This window comes from Sarcophilus harrisii, chromosome 4, assembly GCF_902635505.1.
Source record: "Sarcophilus harrisii chromosome 4, mSarHar1.11, whole genome shotgun sequence".
Taxonomy (NCBI): Eukaryota; Metazoa; Chordata; class Mammalia; order Dasyuromorphia; family Dasyuridae; genus Sarcophilus; species Sarcophilus harrisii.
In genome coordinates this window covers 278920859-278938429 of record NC_045429.1, presented here as the reverse complement: position 1 = coordinate 278938429, position 17571 = coordinate 278920859, and the positions used below count along the sequence as shown (strand labels likewise).

The 17571-nt window shown below is 38.5% G+C and overlaps 1 pseudogene; it reads left to right on the top strand.

Moving 5' to 3' along the window:
* The first annotated feature begins 8125 nt into the window (after nt 1-8125).
* On the top strand, nt 8126-15455 carry LOC111720930 (annotated as a pseudogene).
* Nucleotides 15456-17571: the final 2116 nt, after the last annotated feature.

Below are 17571 nucleotides of genomic sequence, written 5' to 3'. Positions count from 1 at the left end.
GGAACCCCAGCCCTGGCCAGCACACCAGATCCTACGGCTACAGTGCAGTGGAGCTCACCCATCAGCTCTAGGGCAGAAAAGAGCACTTGTGGTCAGGTTCCTAGAAGGATCTCTGAAAGCAAGGCCCAAAATCCCTGGAGGTTGGGACCAAGCACCCTCCTCTTAGAAACAGTCCTGCTGAATCTATCTCCCAGGGGAAAGTTAGGATCTATATGTAGTAAAACTACAAAACACTTTCCACTCAAACAAAGTCAGATGTAAACAATTGGAAAAATATCAAGGTCACACAATTAGGAAGGGTTAAGTGTCTGAGGCTAAATTTGAACTCAGGTCCTCCTGACTTCAGGGCTGGGGCTCCTCCACTGTGCCACCTAGGCTGCTCCAATTAACGTATATTTTAACATATTTAATACATATTGGACTATCTGCCATCCAAGGGAAGGGGTGGGAGGAAGGAGAAGAAAATTTGGAACAGAAAGTTTTGCAAGGGTCAATATTGAAAAATTACCCATGAATATGTTTTGTAAATGAGAAGATTTAATAATTTTTTTAAAAAAAGAAACAGAGCCCTACTTTAATAAAGAGTTAAAAGCAGAGTAGTAGACTAGGGAAATGAGGAGAAAACAAAAAAAGTGTCTGACCAATGAAAGTTATTCTGGTGACAAGGAAGATCAAAATCCATATTCAAAAGATGATAACAGAGTCAAAGCTCTCCATCCAAAACCTCCAAGAGAAATAAGAATTGCTCTCAGATCATAGAAGCATGCAAAAGGAAATTTGAAAATCAAGTTAGACAAATAGGGAAAGAATAGGGAAAGAATTGAGAGAGATGAAAAAGGAAATACAAAAAGCTAAAAAAGAAGAATGCATTAAAAAGCAAAATTGACCAGTTGGGAAAAGAGATACAAAAGCTCACTGGGGAAAAAATAATTCCTGAAAAAGCAGAATTCAACAAATGGAAGCTAATGACTTTGAGAAATCAAGATACAATAAAGTAAAGCCCCCCTCAAAAAAGAAAAAATAGGAAAAAAGTGAAATATCCCATTGAAAAACAACTGACCTGGAAAATAGATCCAGAAGAGATTACTTAAAATTATTGGTCTACCTGAAAGTCATGATTTAAAAAGAAACTAGATATTATCTTTCAAGAAATTATCATAGAAAATGGTCCTGATCTTCTAGAAGTAGAGGGTAAAATAGAAATTAAAAGAATCCACCAATGATCTCCTGAAAGAGATCCCACAATGAAAACTCTCTGGAATATTAAAGCCTAATGTCAGAATTCCCAGGTCAAGGATAAACTATGACAATCATCCAGAAAGAAACAATTTGAGGTAGTGGAGATACAGTCATGAAAGCACTAGATTTAGCAACTTCTGCACTAAAGAGCAGAGGGCTGTGAAATTTCACAGAGCAAGGGAGTTAGGATTGCAACCAAGAATCACTGACCCAGCAAAACTGAGTATAATCCTTCAAACGAAAAACTAACTGTTCAATGAAACAGAGAATTTTCAAGCATTTGCGATGAAAAGACCAAAGCTGAATGTAAAATCTGATTTTCAAATACAAGACTCTGGAGAAGTATAAGGAGGCAATTTAAAAAGTGATATAAGAGATTTAATAATGTTTATCTGTTTAGATTTCTACATGGGAGGATGATATTTGTAACTCATTGGAACCCTCTCATTATTAGGGTGATTAGGAGTATATATGGACACAGGGTATGGCTGTGAATTGAAGATGAATAGATAATATTTTTTGTTTATAAATGATGAAATTAAAGGGTGAGAAAGGAATCTACTGGGAATGGTGCACATTATATGCCATAAAAAAGGAGCCAAGAAAAAGCTTTTAAATAGAGGAAAAGAGAGGGAGGAGAGAGTGAATGAGTGAACCTTACTCTCATCAGAATTGGTTCAAATAGGAAATAACTAAGATACTCAATAGGAATATAGAAATCTATCTTATCCTGCAGGAAATTAGGAGGGGAATAAGTTGTGAAGGGGGAGAGGGTGAGAAAAGATAGGACATATTGAGAGAGAGACTGCTCAGTAGCAAAACCCTTTTGGTGAAGGACAGGGTAAAAGGAGAGAAGGAATAAGTGAAGAGGAAATACAATTAGCCATAGTAATTGTTAAAAAGTTTTCAAAGCAAGTTCCTCTGGTAAAGCCTCATTTCTTACACAAAAAATTTTCTCAAACTGAGCCAAATATATATACATGATGAAGAATCATGACTGAAGTGATAAATGATCAGAAGATATTTGGCCAAAAGGCTGCAAATTCATGCATATTTTTGACTTAACAACTTCACTCATAGGCATGAATACCAAAAGGGATACGGGAAAATATGTGGGGAAAAGGAAAATAACCTATATGTTCAGAAATATTCATAGCAGCATTTTTCTCAACACAAAAAAATCAGAAATTTTGGTGATGCCCATGAATTAGGGAATGGTTCAATAAACTGGTATGAATTTGTGATGGAATATTATTGTTTTCTGGGAAATGATAAGGAGAATGCTCTCAGGAAAGAAAAAAACCTGGAAAGTCCTCCTTGAACAAAGTAAAATATAATGAATACAAAGTAATAGCAACTTCTCTGAAGGATGTGAAAAATCCTATCTATATCCAGAGAAGGAATTGATTTAATCACAATAAAGATTTAAATACTCTCTCTCTCTCTCTCTCTCTCTCTCTCTCTCTCTCTCTCTCTCTCTCTCATTCTGTGTGTGTGTCTCTCTCTCTCTCTCTGTTTCTCTCTCTCCCTCTCTCTCTGTCTCTCTGTCTGTCTGTCTGTCTCTCTCTTGCTGTCTCTCTCTGTCTCTTGAACATAATTTCTCTTGAGGGTTTTTATTTTCATTATGGTGGGAGATTTATGTTTTCTTTCACAACTTGATTTTTATGAAAATATTTTGCATAATTTCATTTGTGGTTTCTTAATTGTGGGTGGAAATAAGGGAGAGAACTTGGAACTCAAAAATCTTAAAAACAAATGTAAATATTGTTTTCGTGTAACTAGGGAAAAAAATAAATTTAAAGAAAACAAAAAAATACTAAAAAAAATGCATATTTCCTCTCTTTTAAAATTTTTTTTGCTTCATTCATCAAGCTCCATTATCTATCATTCCCAAACTCCTAGGAGTAGCTCAACTATTTGAGAAGGCTCTCTACATTCTAGATCTCTTTGCTTCTCCTTGAACAAGACACTCCTTATCTGGTCACTCTCTCCCATGTTTGGAATACTCTCCTTTTTCATTTTCCCCTCCTGGCTTCCTTCAAGTCCCAGATAAAAAGATACCTAATACACAAAGCCTTATCCACTTCTAATGCCTTCCTTCTGCTTCTCTCCAGTTTATCCTGTAGGAACCTTATTTGAATGTAGTTGTCCTATTATTTGCCAAACTATTGGCTTGTTTTTCATGATTTTCTTGCAGCTCTCTCATTTCTCTTCCCAATTTTTCTTCTACCTCTCTTACTTGATTTTTGAAATTCTTTTTTGCGTTCTTCTATGGCCTGAGACCAATTCATAATTTTCTTGGAGGCTTTGCATATCAGAACTTTGCCTTTGTTTTGTGCTGGATGTGTAGTTTGAGCTTCCTTGTCACCAGAATAACTTTCATGGTCAGAATCTTTTTCTGTTATTTTGCTCATTTTCCCAATCTATTTTGTAACTCTTAACTTTTATTAAGTAAAGCTCTAATTCTAGGATAAAGGGTGCAATGTCCTGAACTTTAGAGGTTTTGTGCATCTGTTTTCAGAGATACTTCTAGGGACCTGTAAAATTTCACTTCTTCCAAGTTCGTATGGTCTAAGGAGCCATGTGTTTCCAACTCTGCTGGCCTCAGCTCTGGTCTCTGGGTGACCATAAAACACCCCAGAACTATGAAGAGGGTCCCATTCCATTGTGGCTGCAAACTCTGCTATGATAATGTTCCTCCTCTCCTTGGTCCTGCCCCCCAGGACTGAGACCCAGATTTCAGTTTGGGCAAAGGAATAGTGCTAATAAAGAGACCCCTGTAATCTCCTTTGCACAGTTGTCCAGTCCCACTGCTGTCTGTGGGCTGAGAGCTCTAGAAGCACTTGCTGCTGATGATGATTCAGTGGTCCCCAAGGTTTCCTCCTGTTCTGATGGCCCTGACACAGGCTGAGCAGGACTGTGTTCCACTCTCACCCAAGGGAGACAACCCTTTCCTTCCAAGTTGTCCTAGGCTCTAAAATTGTTTCACTCTCTCTTTTTGAGGGTTCTGACCTTCTAAAAGTTTTTAAGAGTCATTCTTTCAAGGTTTTTGGAGGGGTTTGGGGGAGAGCTCAGGAGAGTTTCTGTCTTTACTCCTCCATGTTGGCTCTACCTCCTGAGAACTTATTCCTTAAAGGAAAAGAGACCTTAAAAAAAAGAGAATTTGGGGATGGAGGCAAGAGTCAATCAAAACGATTTGCGCCTGCCATGCTTTTAGAATGTATTTCAATGCCATCTGTACACTAGACATAGAGATTGGAAGGGAAAACAAACCAATGACTGAATCACTTACAGGGCAGGGGATAAGAAAAGAAGTGAGTAAGACATTTTATCCAGAGGACACTGTGATAGGACTGGCTAACAAGCCCAAGAGCCCGAGCAGCTGTGTAGCTTTTCTGTATTAGAGAGCTTCTGCTTTTGTTTTGTTTTTTTTAACAATTAGATGATTCCTGGTATTTCCAATAGACTTGTGATGGAAAGAGCTGTTGAAGGCATCCCAAGATGGTTTAATTGCTGAGATGATCTCATCAACTCACAAGGATTTAACTCTAATTTAATCCCTATGCAGATAACTTTCCAGATCTTCAGATTCAGCCCTCCTCTCTCTTCTAAATTCCAAAACCTGTTAAAGAAATCCCTTTTGGACAATCCCATCTGGATATCCAATAGTCATCTCAAACTCAACATGTCCAAAACACAACTAATCCTCCCGACTCAACCCACCTGACTCCAACCTTCTGCATTTCTGTTGAGGGCATTTCAATTGTTGACTTACCCAAGGTCACAAATCACAGTCATCTTTCTGTCTCCATCCTCTCTTAATACCCTGGATAACCAATACCTTTCCAAGTTTACCTTTACTGAACTTCTAGCATCCATCTCCTTCATTCCACTGAGAGGAAAAACCATACTGTTTTAACAATATCATCAGCTTTTGCTGGCCTCCTTCACAACTAACCTGAGTAAATTTCCAAGGCTCTTTTTTTTTTTCGTTATCCATATCTATTTAATTTATTTATTTATTTTTATTTAATAGCCTTTTATTTACAGGTTATATGTATGGATAACTTTACAGCATTAACAATGGCCAAACCTCTTGTTCCAATTTTTCACCTCTTACCCCTCACCCCCTCCCCCAGATGGCAGGATGACCAGTAGATGTTAAATATATTAAAATATAAATTAGATACACAATAAGTATACATGACCAAACTGTTATTTTGCTGTACAAAAAGAATCAGACTCTGAAATATTGTACAATTAGCTTGTGAAGGAAATCAAAAATGCAGGTGGGCATAAATATATGGATTGGGAATTCAATGTAATGGTTTTTAGTCATCTCCCAGAGTTCTTTTTCTGGGCGTAGCTGGTTCAGTTCATTACTGCTCCATTGGAAATGATTTGGTTGATCTCCTTGCTGAGTATGGCCAGGTCCATCAGAACTGGTCATCATATAGTATTGTTGTTGACGTATATAATGATCTCCTGGCCCTGCTCATTTCATTCAGCATCAGTTCGTGTAAGTCTCTCCAGGCCTTTCTGAAATCATCCTGTTGGTCATTTCTTACAGAACAATAATATTCCATAATATTCATATACCACAATTTATTCAGCCATTCTCCAACTGATGGACATCCACTCTGTTTCCAGTTTCTAGCCACTACAAAAAGGGCTGCCACAAACATTCTTGCACATACAGGTCCCTTTCCCTCCTTTAAGATCTCTTTGGGATATAAGCCCAGTAGTAACACTGCTGGATCAAAGGATATGCACAGTTTGATAACTTTTTGAGCATAGTTCCAAACTACTCTCCAGAATGGTTGGATTTGTTCACAACTCCACCAACAATGCATCAATGTCCCAGTTTTCCCGCATCCCCTCCAACAATCATCATTATTTTTTCCTGTCATCTTAGCCAATATGACAGGTGTGTAGTGGTATCTCAGAGTTGTCTTAATTTGCATTTCTCTGATTAATAATGACTAATTTCCAAGGCTCTTAATGCACATGGAATAAACCTGGATTTGGAGAAGACACACACACTTAATTCATTCTCTAGGCTTTAATAGCACATGTCAGAGCCAGAATGAGTTTTCCTCTTCAGAGGATTCACTGATGTTGTCAGGAATGGTATCTCTCCTCTTCCCCCAGGGAATGTGGGTGGTACAATGGAAAAGAGAGTTAGGCCTAGAGTCAGGAAAACCTGAGTCCAAATCCATCTTCACATATTTGCTGTGAGATCCTGGGCAACTCCATTAATCTCAGTTTCCTCAACAGCAAAACGGGGATTAACAGCATTTATCTTGCAGGGTTGTTTTGAAGATCAAATGACATATTTATGAAGCACTCAGCACAGTACCTGGCCTTAGCAGGTATTATAGAAATGCTTATTCAATTTCTCCAGGCTGTCACACACCTCTTCACCCTGACAACCAGTAACATTATACTAATGGGGAACTTTAACCTTCTCCTTTCAGAATAAGATAAATCTAACCACATAATAAACAAGAAACTAGGGAGGTTAATAGAGTCCCCAAAAATAGTATGATAAATCTCTGGAGGAAAGTGAATAGGAAGGATTATACCATTTCCTCATCTGTTCATGGCACCTGTACAAAAATTGACCATGTATTAGGGCATAAAAACTTCACAATCTTATGCAGAAAGGCAAAAATAGGAAATACTTCCTTTTCAGATTATGATTCAATAAATATTATTTTCAATAAAGGACCAGGGAAAGAGAGACTAAACACTAATTGGAAATTAAATAACCTAATTCTAAATAATGAGGCCAAACAACAAATCACAGAAACAAGCGATAATTTCATCTAAGAGAAAGACAATAATGAGACAACACACCAAATCATGTGATGCAGCCATAGCAGTTCTTTGGGGAAAATTTTATATCTTTAAATAGTTACATGTAAAAATAGAGAAGGAAGAGATCAATGAATTGGGCATACCACTAAAAAAAAAAAAACTAGAAAAAGAACAAATTAAAAATCTCCACTTAAATACCACTGTATGCCAGCCAGCCACTCTGACAATTTAATGAAAATGGATGAATATTCACAAAAATATAAGATGCCCAGATTAAGAAAAGAGAAAAGAAATCACTGAAATAGTCCCATTTAAAAGAAAAATTGAACAAGCCATCAATGAATTTCCTAAGAAAAATCTCCAGGATTCAGAAATGAATTCTACAAATCAATTAAAGAACAATTAATTCTAATACTATGTAAACTATTTGGACAAATAGACAAAGAAGGAGTCCTGCCAAATTCCTTTTATGACACAAATATGGCATCGACACCTAAATCAAGAAAAGTCAGAAGAGAGAAAGAAAATTACAGACCAATATCCCTAATGAATATTGATGCCAAAATTTTAAATAAAATATTAATAAAGAGATTACAACAATTTATCAGCAGGATAATATACTATGACCAAGTAGGATTTCTACCTGGAATGCAAGATTGGTTTAATATCAAGAAAACTATTGCTATCAGCAACCATATTAGTAGCAAAACCAACAGAAATCATAAGATAATTTCAAGAGATGCAGAAAAAGCTTTTTGTAAAATACAGCACCTGTCCCTATGAAAAATACCATAGAGCATAAGTGAATGCAATAAACTGAATGAAGACCTTTTATAAGAATGTGGCTTTTTCCTATACATTAATTATAGTTTGAAATTTTGTGATAACAACATGTTACAGCCAAAAGTCCCAGACATTCACTTTTCTTGAATAAACATAAATTTCCCTCCTATTTCCCCTGCTCTTTTGACCATAAATAACATTAAGTTCCTAATATGGAAAAAAGTATGTCATTGGCTAATACTCTTTCTCTCTGAGTATTATTTCTGCATTGGAGAATGCAAGTATGGACTTCCAGCTAATGAGAGCAAAGGTCAGTAGGGCATGCAGGCTTCCATTTTAGGGTCTATATAATACTGTGTTTTGCAGCTTGTGATTTGCACTCCTGTGCTGACATTGCTGACTTTTTTGGGAAGATCATAATGAGCTCTTTTTGCTTTTCTAGAGTCTCTGATTTTAATCTGAGTAAGGGTCATTGTCCCTCACAGCTTTGGGGGCTTGTCCAGGATATTTGCTGTTCATGAGGGCTCTCTCCCATAACCAATCCTTGAGCAGACACACATAGAAGAGTTCTCTGGTGATTCTTGGACTTATATCCAGAACTCCCACTCCAAATGGGTAAATTCTTGAAGAGAGACACTCGGAGAAAGCAAAAATGAAAGTAAGTGGAGCTCTGGACTAATCTAATGAAGAGAGAGAATTAATTTATCTCAGGAGATAAGCCAGCAGAGAAAAGTTTGGAATCAGTCATGTAAGTTATATGCACAACCCACGTAAGCAAGAAACTGATGAGCCTGAAGACTCTAAACAGTCTGAGTCCATAAGAGCACTCTCCCTTTGGCAAGAATTGATGAGCTGCCTGGGTGACTGGGTGTGGGAGACTCTAAGTGGTTAAAACCATAAGAGTGCTCCCATTTATTTCCCTTTGGTAAGTTGGTTAAGTCCTCAGTGAAGGGGAAAAGATACTTTGAACCCTGGGAAAGGAACAATCTAACTTGGCTGTCTCTGAAAACCTATCTAGTGTTCCAGAAGATAGCCTTTTAGAAAATAGGCTTAAGAATTGGGGAAAAACACTAAAACATACAGGGAAGGAGAAAAATAAATTGCTTAAATACTGTTTTTTGGGGGGGCAGCCATCCTGCTGGAAGGAAATGTCTACTGGCCAAAGTACCGGTCCCCTGAGGGCTGGGTATGCCAAAACTTGAATCTATATGTAAATTCAAAAGGGGATGTTAATACCAAGGAGACTGAATGTGCAGCCTTGTGTTTGTGGACTGGGAGACAATTTGTACTGAAGGAGAAGAAAAAGGGTCCAGAGAAACCCTATTTTTGGGACCCTCTCTGGGCACTGCTTCCTCCCTATGTCCCTTAGCTGGCCACAGCTCCTTTGGCTGCAGCTTTGAATCTCCCTTCCTTACCTCGACTTTAAGGAAGAGCCAAGAATGGGAGCTTGATTTGATAAGGTCTAGATTTAGGAGACCAAAATGAGATTAGGGTTTCTAGTGGTCAGGGAGTTAAATGATGAGGTCTAGTGGCAGCTTCGGAGTTCAGGGAACCAAATGGAGAGGTTTGGCGCTCCTGCACCCCCTCAGGATTTGGCCAAGGGTGGGGAGTTTTAGGGACTCCCTTCTGGAGGTGCAGAGGTTTACAGACCCGAGAACCTAGATTGATAAAAAGGTTTATTATTGCGATTGGGAAGTAAGATTAGAAATCCTGACAAAGAGGCATAAAGTCTGGTTAGGGAATAGGTAAGGGTAAAGAGAGGGTGATACTGGAAAAGAATATTCCAGTGGACAGGGGCTCCTTGGCATGTCATGGCATAGTATGGTATGTTCGGAACTTCTGCAAAGAGAGAATTTTAGATTGGCTCTTTTATAATAGGGGCTTTGGCTGCAAGCTGAAGGGAACTCGTGGGTAAAGTCCTAAATTGGCTCATCCCTGGGTTTCAGCTTGAATTTGAATAGAATTCAATGAGTTTCAGGACTGAACCAACCCCACTTAGATAACAGCATATCCTTTGGGTGGGCTCCCTCCCTGAGGCAGAGTTGAAGGAGATTTTCTCCTTCAAGGACTTTTAGAGTTTTGGGGTCCCTCCTTCAGATTGATTTAGAACCACCATCTATTTCCTCTCCTCATGGCCCTCTGTGGAGGGAACTTAAGCAAATAGTGAAAGATCAAGAGAACTTTCTGCTTCCCACAAAGACTAGCTTGTTCTCACTTAAAAAAGGAAAGTGGGATCAGGTTTGTGAATGCTCCCCTGAGTAGCATGGAGGTGAGAAACTTCAAAAAAAAAGAAATGAATACCCTTTTAGAAGATTCATCTGGGTTAGTGAATAGTTGGAATAATCCCTCATTTCTAATGTCTACACCTGGCCAGAAGCGATGTCAATCTTAGGCATCCTCTTCACAGAGGAAGAACTTGGGCAATTTAGGAGAGGGGCAGTGAGGGTCTGGGATGATGTCCATCCAGTTGCAAGAAAGAATAAGAGTCAATAACACCCTCTTTACCCTATTAGGTACTTAAATGATAATGAAAAGATCAAGGTTGGAGGGGAGGGACAGGAGGGATGTTTAAATTTATCTACAATTGCAGCTTTTAGCTATAGGTCAACTTGTTATTGTAAAGTTTCAAGTCATATTTAAGATATAGGTCAAGGCCACATTCATAAGAGTGGTCTTCACTCAGTTTTTCCCGTTCAGGGGTGTAAGAGATTCACTGAAATGACCCACCCAGAGTCCTTGATAAATTTAATGTTGGAACCAGACAAGGAGATATTACTTTTCTTGATAGATACCTGGGCCATTAGATCCTCTGTAACTCAATTGCCCTGAGGGTCCCAATTGTCCAAAGAAACTCCTAATTTCATTGGAAAAAAATTTATTGCACCTCTTACTGAGGTTTTGGAAAGAGAATATGCTGGGGTGCTGACCTTGCAGAAATTTCTGCTAATCCCTGAGACAAGTATAAATTTGTTAGGAAGAGATTTGATTATCAAAATGGTCTGTCCAAATGATAATGTAGAGGACTCAGATTATACCAATCAGAAGAATGTTGTTTATGAAAGAGGAAGAAGAAAATAAGATTAATGCTGAGGTGGCAAATAGAACCCCCATAGGGGTCAAGTATTTCAAGGGAATTAATGAAAAAAATTTAAATGAAGGTGGCCTAGCTGTACCAGATCTAAAATTATATTATAAAGCTGCGGTTATGAAAACCATTTGGTATTGGCTAATAAATAGACTAATTGATCAGTGGAATAGGTTAGGTTCAAAGGACAAAACAGCCAATAACTTTAATAATCTAGGGTTTGACAAACCCAAATTCCCCAGCTTTTGGGCTAAGAACTCACTGTTTGACAAAAATTGCTGGGAAAATTGGAAATTAGTATGGCAGAAACCAGGCATTGACCCACACTTAACACCATACACCAAGATAAGGTCGAAATGGGTTCATGACCTAGGCATAAAAGAATGAGATTATAAATAAATTGGAAGAACATAGGGTAGTTTACCTCTCAGACCTGTGGAAGAGGAAGGAATGTATGACCAAAGAAGAACTAGAGATCATTACTGATCACAAAATAGAAAAATTAGATTATATCAAATTGAAAATTTTTGTACAAACAAAATTAATGCAGACAAGATTAGAAGGGAAGCAGTAAACTGGGAAAACACTTTTACATTCAAAGGTTGTGATAAAGGACTCATTTCCAAAATATATAGAGAATTGACTCTAGTTTATAAGAAATCAAGCCATTCTCCAGTTGATAAATGATCAAAGGATATGAACAGACAATTCTCAGATGAAGAAATTGAAATTATTTCTAGCCATATGAAAAGATGCTCCAAGTCATTATTAAACAGAGATACGCAAATTAAGACAACTCTGAGATACCTCTACACACTTGTCAGACTGGCTAGAATGACAGGGAAACATAATGAGGAATGTTTTAGGGGATGTGGGAAAACTGGGACACTGATACATTGTTGGTGGAACTGTGAACATATCCAACCATTCTGGAGAGCAATTTGGAACTGTGTTCAAAAAGTTATTAAACTGTGCATACCCTTTAACTCAGCATTGTTATTACTGGGCTTATATCTCAAAGAGATTTTAAAGAAGGGAAAGGGACCTGTATGTGCAAGAATGTTCATGGCAGCCCTCTTTGTAGTGGCCAGAAACTGGAAACTGAATGGATGCCCATCAACTGGAGAATGGCTGAAGAAATTGTGGTATATGAATATTATGGAATATTATTGTTCTGTAAGAAATGACCAAAGGATGATTTCAGAAAGGCCTGGAGAGACTTACACGAACTGATGATGAGTGAAATGAGCAGGACCAGGAGATCATTATACATGGCAACAACAAGACTACATGATGATCAGTTCTCATGGACATGGCCCTCTTCAACAATGAGATGAATCAAATCAGTTCCAATAAAGCAGTAATGAACTGAACCAGTTACACCTAGCGAAAGAACTCTGGGAAATGAGTGTGAACCACTAGATAGAATTCCCAATCCCTCTATTTTTGTCCGCCTGCATTTTTGATTTCCTTCACTGGCTAATTGTACACTATTTCGAAGTCCGACTCTTTTTATGCAGCAAAATAACCATTTGGATATATATATATATATATAGTATTTAACTTATACTTTGACATATTTAACATATATTGGTCAACCTGCCATCTGGAGGAAGGGATGGGGGGAAGGAGGGAAAAAGTTGGAACAAAAGGATTTGCAACTGTCAATGCTGAAAAATTACCCATGCATATATCTAGTAAATAAAAAGCTATAAAATAAAAAAAATAATGGTTATGTCGTAAGTGGTGGTGGTGGTAATGTTTCTGATTCTTTTACAGACGCCAACACACAGCTCTCTACTCTTAGGTCCTGGGCTCTTCTTCTCCTGCCTGACCTGATCTTACTTTGGCTGTTGCAGAAACTGCTGGGAGTCCTATTCCCTCCAGGGCTCCTTGGCTTCTGACTGGAGGGAGCTTTTCAAACGGCGGTCCTGTGGGAAGTGCAAATTTTATTGGGCAGAGCCTTGGGAAGATAGGCAAACTAGTGCCTGAGCACCCCCCTGTTCCTATCTCTGAAGCACCTGGTTCCAGGGTCTTGAATGTTCCCCCTGTACTCCTAGCCTCAGCCCCCAGGGCCTGGAGGCTGGTGGCTTATGGAGGAGGAGCTCTGGGCTGGGCTGTGTGGAAGGTGCTGTGTCCTTCTGAAACCCCTCATTCAGCACAGGAGAAGGAGCAAGGCCCAGAGAACAAAGCCATGATGTGGAGGCTGCTGAGACTGTCCTGGCCTGACTTCCCCTTCCTTGTTGCTTTCTTTTTCTTGGCTGCTGCAGTCATAGGTAAAAAGACAAGGTGGGAATGTGTACATTTGTGGTGGGGGAAGCAGGAGTCTAAGGGGACATGGAAAAGGGTCCTTGTGTTGCTCCTTTCCCATCCTGCTCATGCCCCACTCCAGGTGAGATGTTCATCCCCCACTACACTGGGTGTGTGATTGACATCCTGGGCTAGGACTTTGACCTTGGTGCCTTTGCCACTGCCATCTTCTTCATGTGCCTCTTCTCCCTTGGAATGTTAGTGACTGGGGGTGAGGGTGGGAGGAGGTTGGAAAATCATATTTATAACCTTTGGGAACCTGCCAGTTACTGTCTGTGTGACCTTGAGGCAATTGCTTCGTATTTCTAGGCTTTAGTTTCTTAATAAAATGAAAGGGGATGGAACAGTTGAGAACAATTCCAAAGTCCTAGGATTCTGAGGGGATTTCTTATAACCCAAATCCTCTGAGATACCTGTTGGTCAGTTGCTCCAAGAGGCAGAATCTGCCCTTCTGAAGGGAAGGGAAAACATCTCTTCCCCAAAGACTGGGATCTAACAATGCTACTTCTTTAGCTGCAAGGACCCCACCCTCACCCCTTCCTTGGGAACTCCCATTTTAATGAGGGTTACATTTTCCATCTTTCAGAAATTCTTTTTCCATTGGTACAAGTGAAGTAACTTGTTGTCCTAATACTATGACTAATGGGGGAGATTGGTCCTATACTTGGTAAAAAAATTCAACAACATGTGAAAGTATTCATTTAATATTTTGTTCAATCAGAAGTATTTATTTAGCATCAGACTGTGTGAACATTTTTTTATCCTAGGACTCTCCTCCTTCTCTATCTCAAGATGAGAGGTATGGTTTATGATCAATTCTCAGGGACCTATTTAGCTTTTGTAGATATAGTTTCATTTCCTCTCAGTGATTTTGTCACATAGATTGTGGTTGTCATTGCATATATTTTTCTTTTAGTTCTATTTATTTCATCTTGTATAAGTGTATAAAAATAATCTTCCCATGTTTCTCAGAATTCCTTTTATTTCAGTTAGGCATATGTTCTCACGATACCATATTTCCATATTATCCATGTTGCAAAGAAAAACACAATCAAAATTAAAAGAAAACTAAAGAAAGTTTTTTAAAAGTGGTTCAATCTGTATTCAGAGTTTATCAGTTTTCTCTCTGGAGGTAGACAGCATCTTTCATTATGAGTCTTTGGAATACAGTGATCCAAGAAAATTCCCAAGACTGATCAGAGCAGCTAAGTCTTTCAAAGATGATTTGTCTTTACAATAGTGTTGTTACTGTGTACAGTGTATTCCTGGTCCTGGTCTATTCATTCTGCATGGTTCATTCAAGTTTTCTCAGATTTTTCTGAAACCATCCTGCTAATCATTTCTTATAGCACAATTGTACCACAATCCTATCATGACAATCATATGCCACTATTTGTTCACTCATTTCCCCAATTGATGGGCTTCCCCTTGATTTCCAAAAAGAGCTTCTCTAAATATTTTTGTACAGATAGGACATATTTCCTTCACCCATTTTCCCATCATCCCTCATTTTAATAAGTCATTTGTTCTCCATATGAAATAATTTATACATTTTACCACTCTCCTGCACTCAGTGCCCTTCTTTTTTGTATCCATTAATTATTTGTATGTCATTTCCTCAAATTCACTTTTTACTCATTTCCTTTGTCTATGTATATTTCTTTTAGCTATACTGTTAGTGGTATAATTTTTAAGAATCACAAGTATCATCTTCCCATGTAGAAATGTAAATACTTCAAGATTCATTGAATCCCTTATATTTTCTTCTCCCCTTTTCCTTTTTTCAGTTTCTCTTGGGTCTTGATATTGGAGATAGTATTTCTTGTTCAGTTCTGGTCTTCTCCTTTGAAAGCTTGAAATCCTATTTCATTCCATAGTCATTTTTACCTCTTTAAGTATTATGCTTAATTTCACCAGGTAGGTGATTCTTGATTATAGTCCTTACTCTTTTGCCTTCTTATATATCACATTTGGTGATTCTCATTCCTCTATTGTTGGAGCTGCCAAATCCAGTGTAATCTTGATTGTGGATTCCTGCTTTTGAATCATCTCTTTTTGGCCACTTACACTAATTTTTCCTAAAACTTGGTAGTTTTGTCATTTGGCTATAATGTTCCTTGGAGATTTTATTTTGGCATCTTTTCCCTGAGGTGATTGGTGGATTTTTCAAAACCTGTTTTGCCCTCTGATTCCAGGGTATCAGGGAAGTTTTCCTTGATAATTTCTTGAAAGATGTTATCTGGGTCCTCCTTTTGATTATGCCTATTAGGTAGAACAATAATTCTGACACTGTCTCTCTTTGATCTATTTGCTAGGTCAGGTTTTTTTCCAATGTGGTATTTTACACTTTCTTCTATTTTTCATATTTTTGACTCTGTTTGATTAATTCTTGTTGTCTCAGAGAGCTATTAAGTACTACTTGCTCAATTCTAATTTATTAGGAATTGTTTTCCCTAGTTAGCTTCTGTACTTCCTTTTGCATTTGGTTAATTGTAATTTTTAGGGAGCTGTTTTGCTGGCTAATACTTTTTCATTTGGCTAATTCTACTTTTAACATGTTTTGTTTTATTTTTTCCAAGCTGACTATTTTTTCATAAATTTTTCATATAACTCTCATTTTACCCCAATTTTTCTTCATCTCTTTTACTTGAGTTTGAAAAATTGAAAACTAAAAGTAACAAACATCATATGATCATATTTGTTTAAAAGTGATATTTTACTGGTCCATCAGAGGCACAGATTACGTACACATCATATAGAAACAATGAACAGTATATATAGCAGGGTATCTGATAAATCTAATGACACCAGCTACTGAAATGAGGATTAATTTTCAGCGAACACTGGGAAACCATGTGGCAGAAATTAGTCTAGACCAACATCTCATACTGTATAATAAGGGAAACTCCATTTATTCTATGGAATAAGTAAAACGAATGAAAGGAGGAAGGAAGAAATTACCTTTCTGATCTATGAAAAGGAAGTAATAGAGAGAATCACCGAAGGTTAAATAGACTTTTTTTTTTTTAATTACAAGTAGTTGAGAAATTATTGCAGCTAAAAATAGGAAGACAAGGAGCTAACTTGGGGGAAATCAAATTATCAAAATTTTCTGATGAACCTTATTTCCAGGATTCAAAACAGTAAAGAACCATGTAGAGTGATAAATTCATATCAAAGGATATGAATATTTTTATCAATACTCATGTGAAAAACACTCCTAATTATTATCCATTAGAAAAAAAATTAAAATAACTCCACGTTTCCACTGCCCACCTCTACACCTGGCAAAGCTGACAGAAAAGGAAAAGGAAAAACGTTGGAAGGTTTGCAAAGTAGGCACAGAAACGCACTGGGACTTAGCTGGATGTTATAGAACCGCTCTAGGACATCGTTTGGAAGTATGATTTAGAAACAAAATTAATAGACTCTGCATACCCGTCGAACCAGCATCACCCTCCTTGACTTACACTTTAAAGAGCTCAAAGAAAGAGGAAAAGGTCTTTTCTGTAGAAAACCTCTTTTTAAATAGCACCAAGAACTTGAAATAGAAGAGATGCCCATCAATAGGGGAACAGTTGAAGAATGACGCTAGGCCAATGTAACAGAATACTCTATTATAATCGCCATATATTAGCATATACACACAGGACTGTAACCGCAGCATAATTACGATGTATCAAAAGGCGCTCCTGACAGGTGAGAACACCTAGGAGAGGAGCCGATCCGCTAGTCGCACAGGGAGGGGGCAGAAAGGGAGGCAGACCCAGGGCTCCTGGAACCCGACTCCCCAGATGTTGGCTTCAGGCTTCCCCGCTGTCCCTCTCGGGCAGTTATTGCTCCTGGGCCCTTTTTAAGGAGCCGGAGAAAGGGGCCGAGCTGGGGACCAGAAGCGGAGAAAGGAGGCGTTTCTGACTTAACGGAACATTTGTCTGATTCCGAGTTTGTCTCCCGCATGGGCCTCAGCCAATGAGGCTCCGAGAGGTTGAAGCATCACTGGTCACCCACCGGTCTGTGAGGGAAGGTTCCTATTCTAGGAGAAAGAAACTCGGCCTTTCTTTTAAACCCGGTGACTTCCGCCGTTCGTGCCCAGTGCGGCCTGACCCGAGATCCGCGGTGCTGGCATTTATTTCCTCATCCCTGAGCTGGCGGAGGCAGGGATGGGAGGGAAAGGGCAGAGCTGGCGGGGGAGGGAGGGAAGGAAGCGCTGATCCATCTTTGGTCCTCGGGCTGTCTGATGACTGGGGAATTCCTCTTCTGGGAAGAATGCTTTTTTAAATGAACAAACAAAACACATAGAATTACAAAGAGACCTTATTTATGTTTAAAGATAT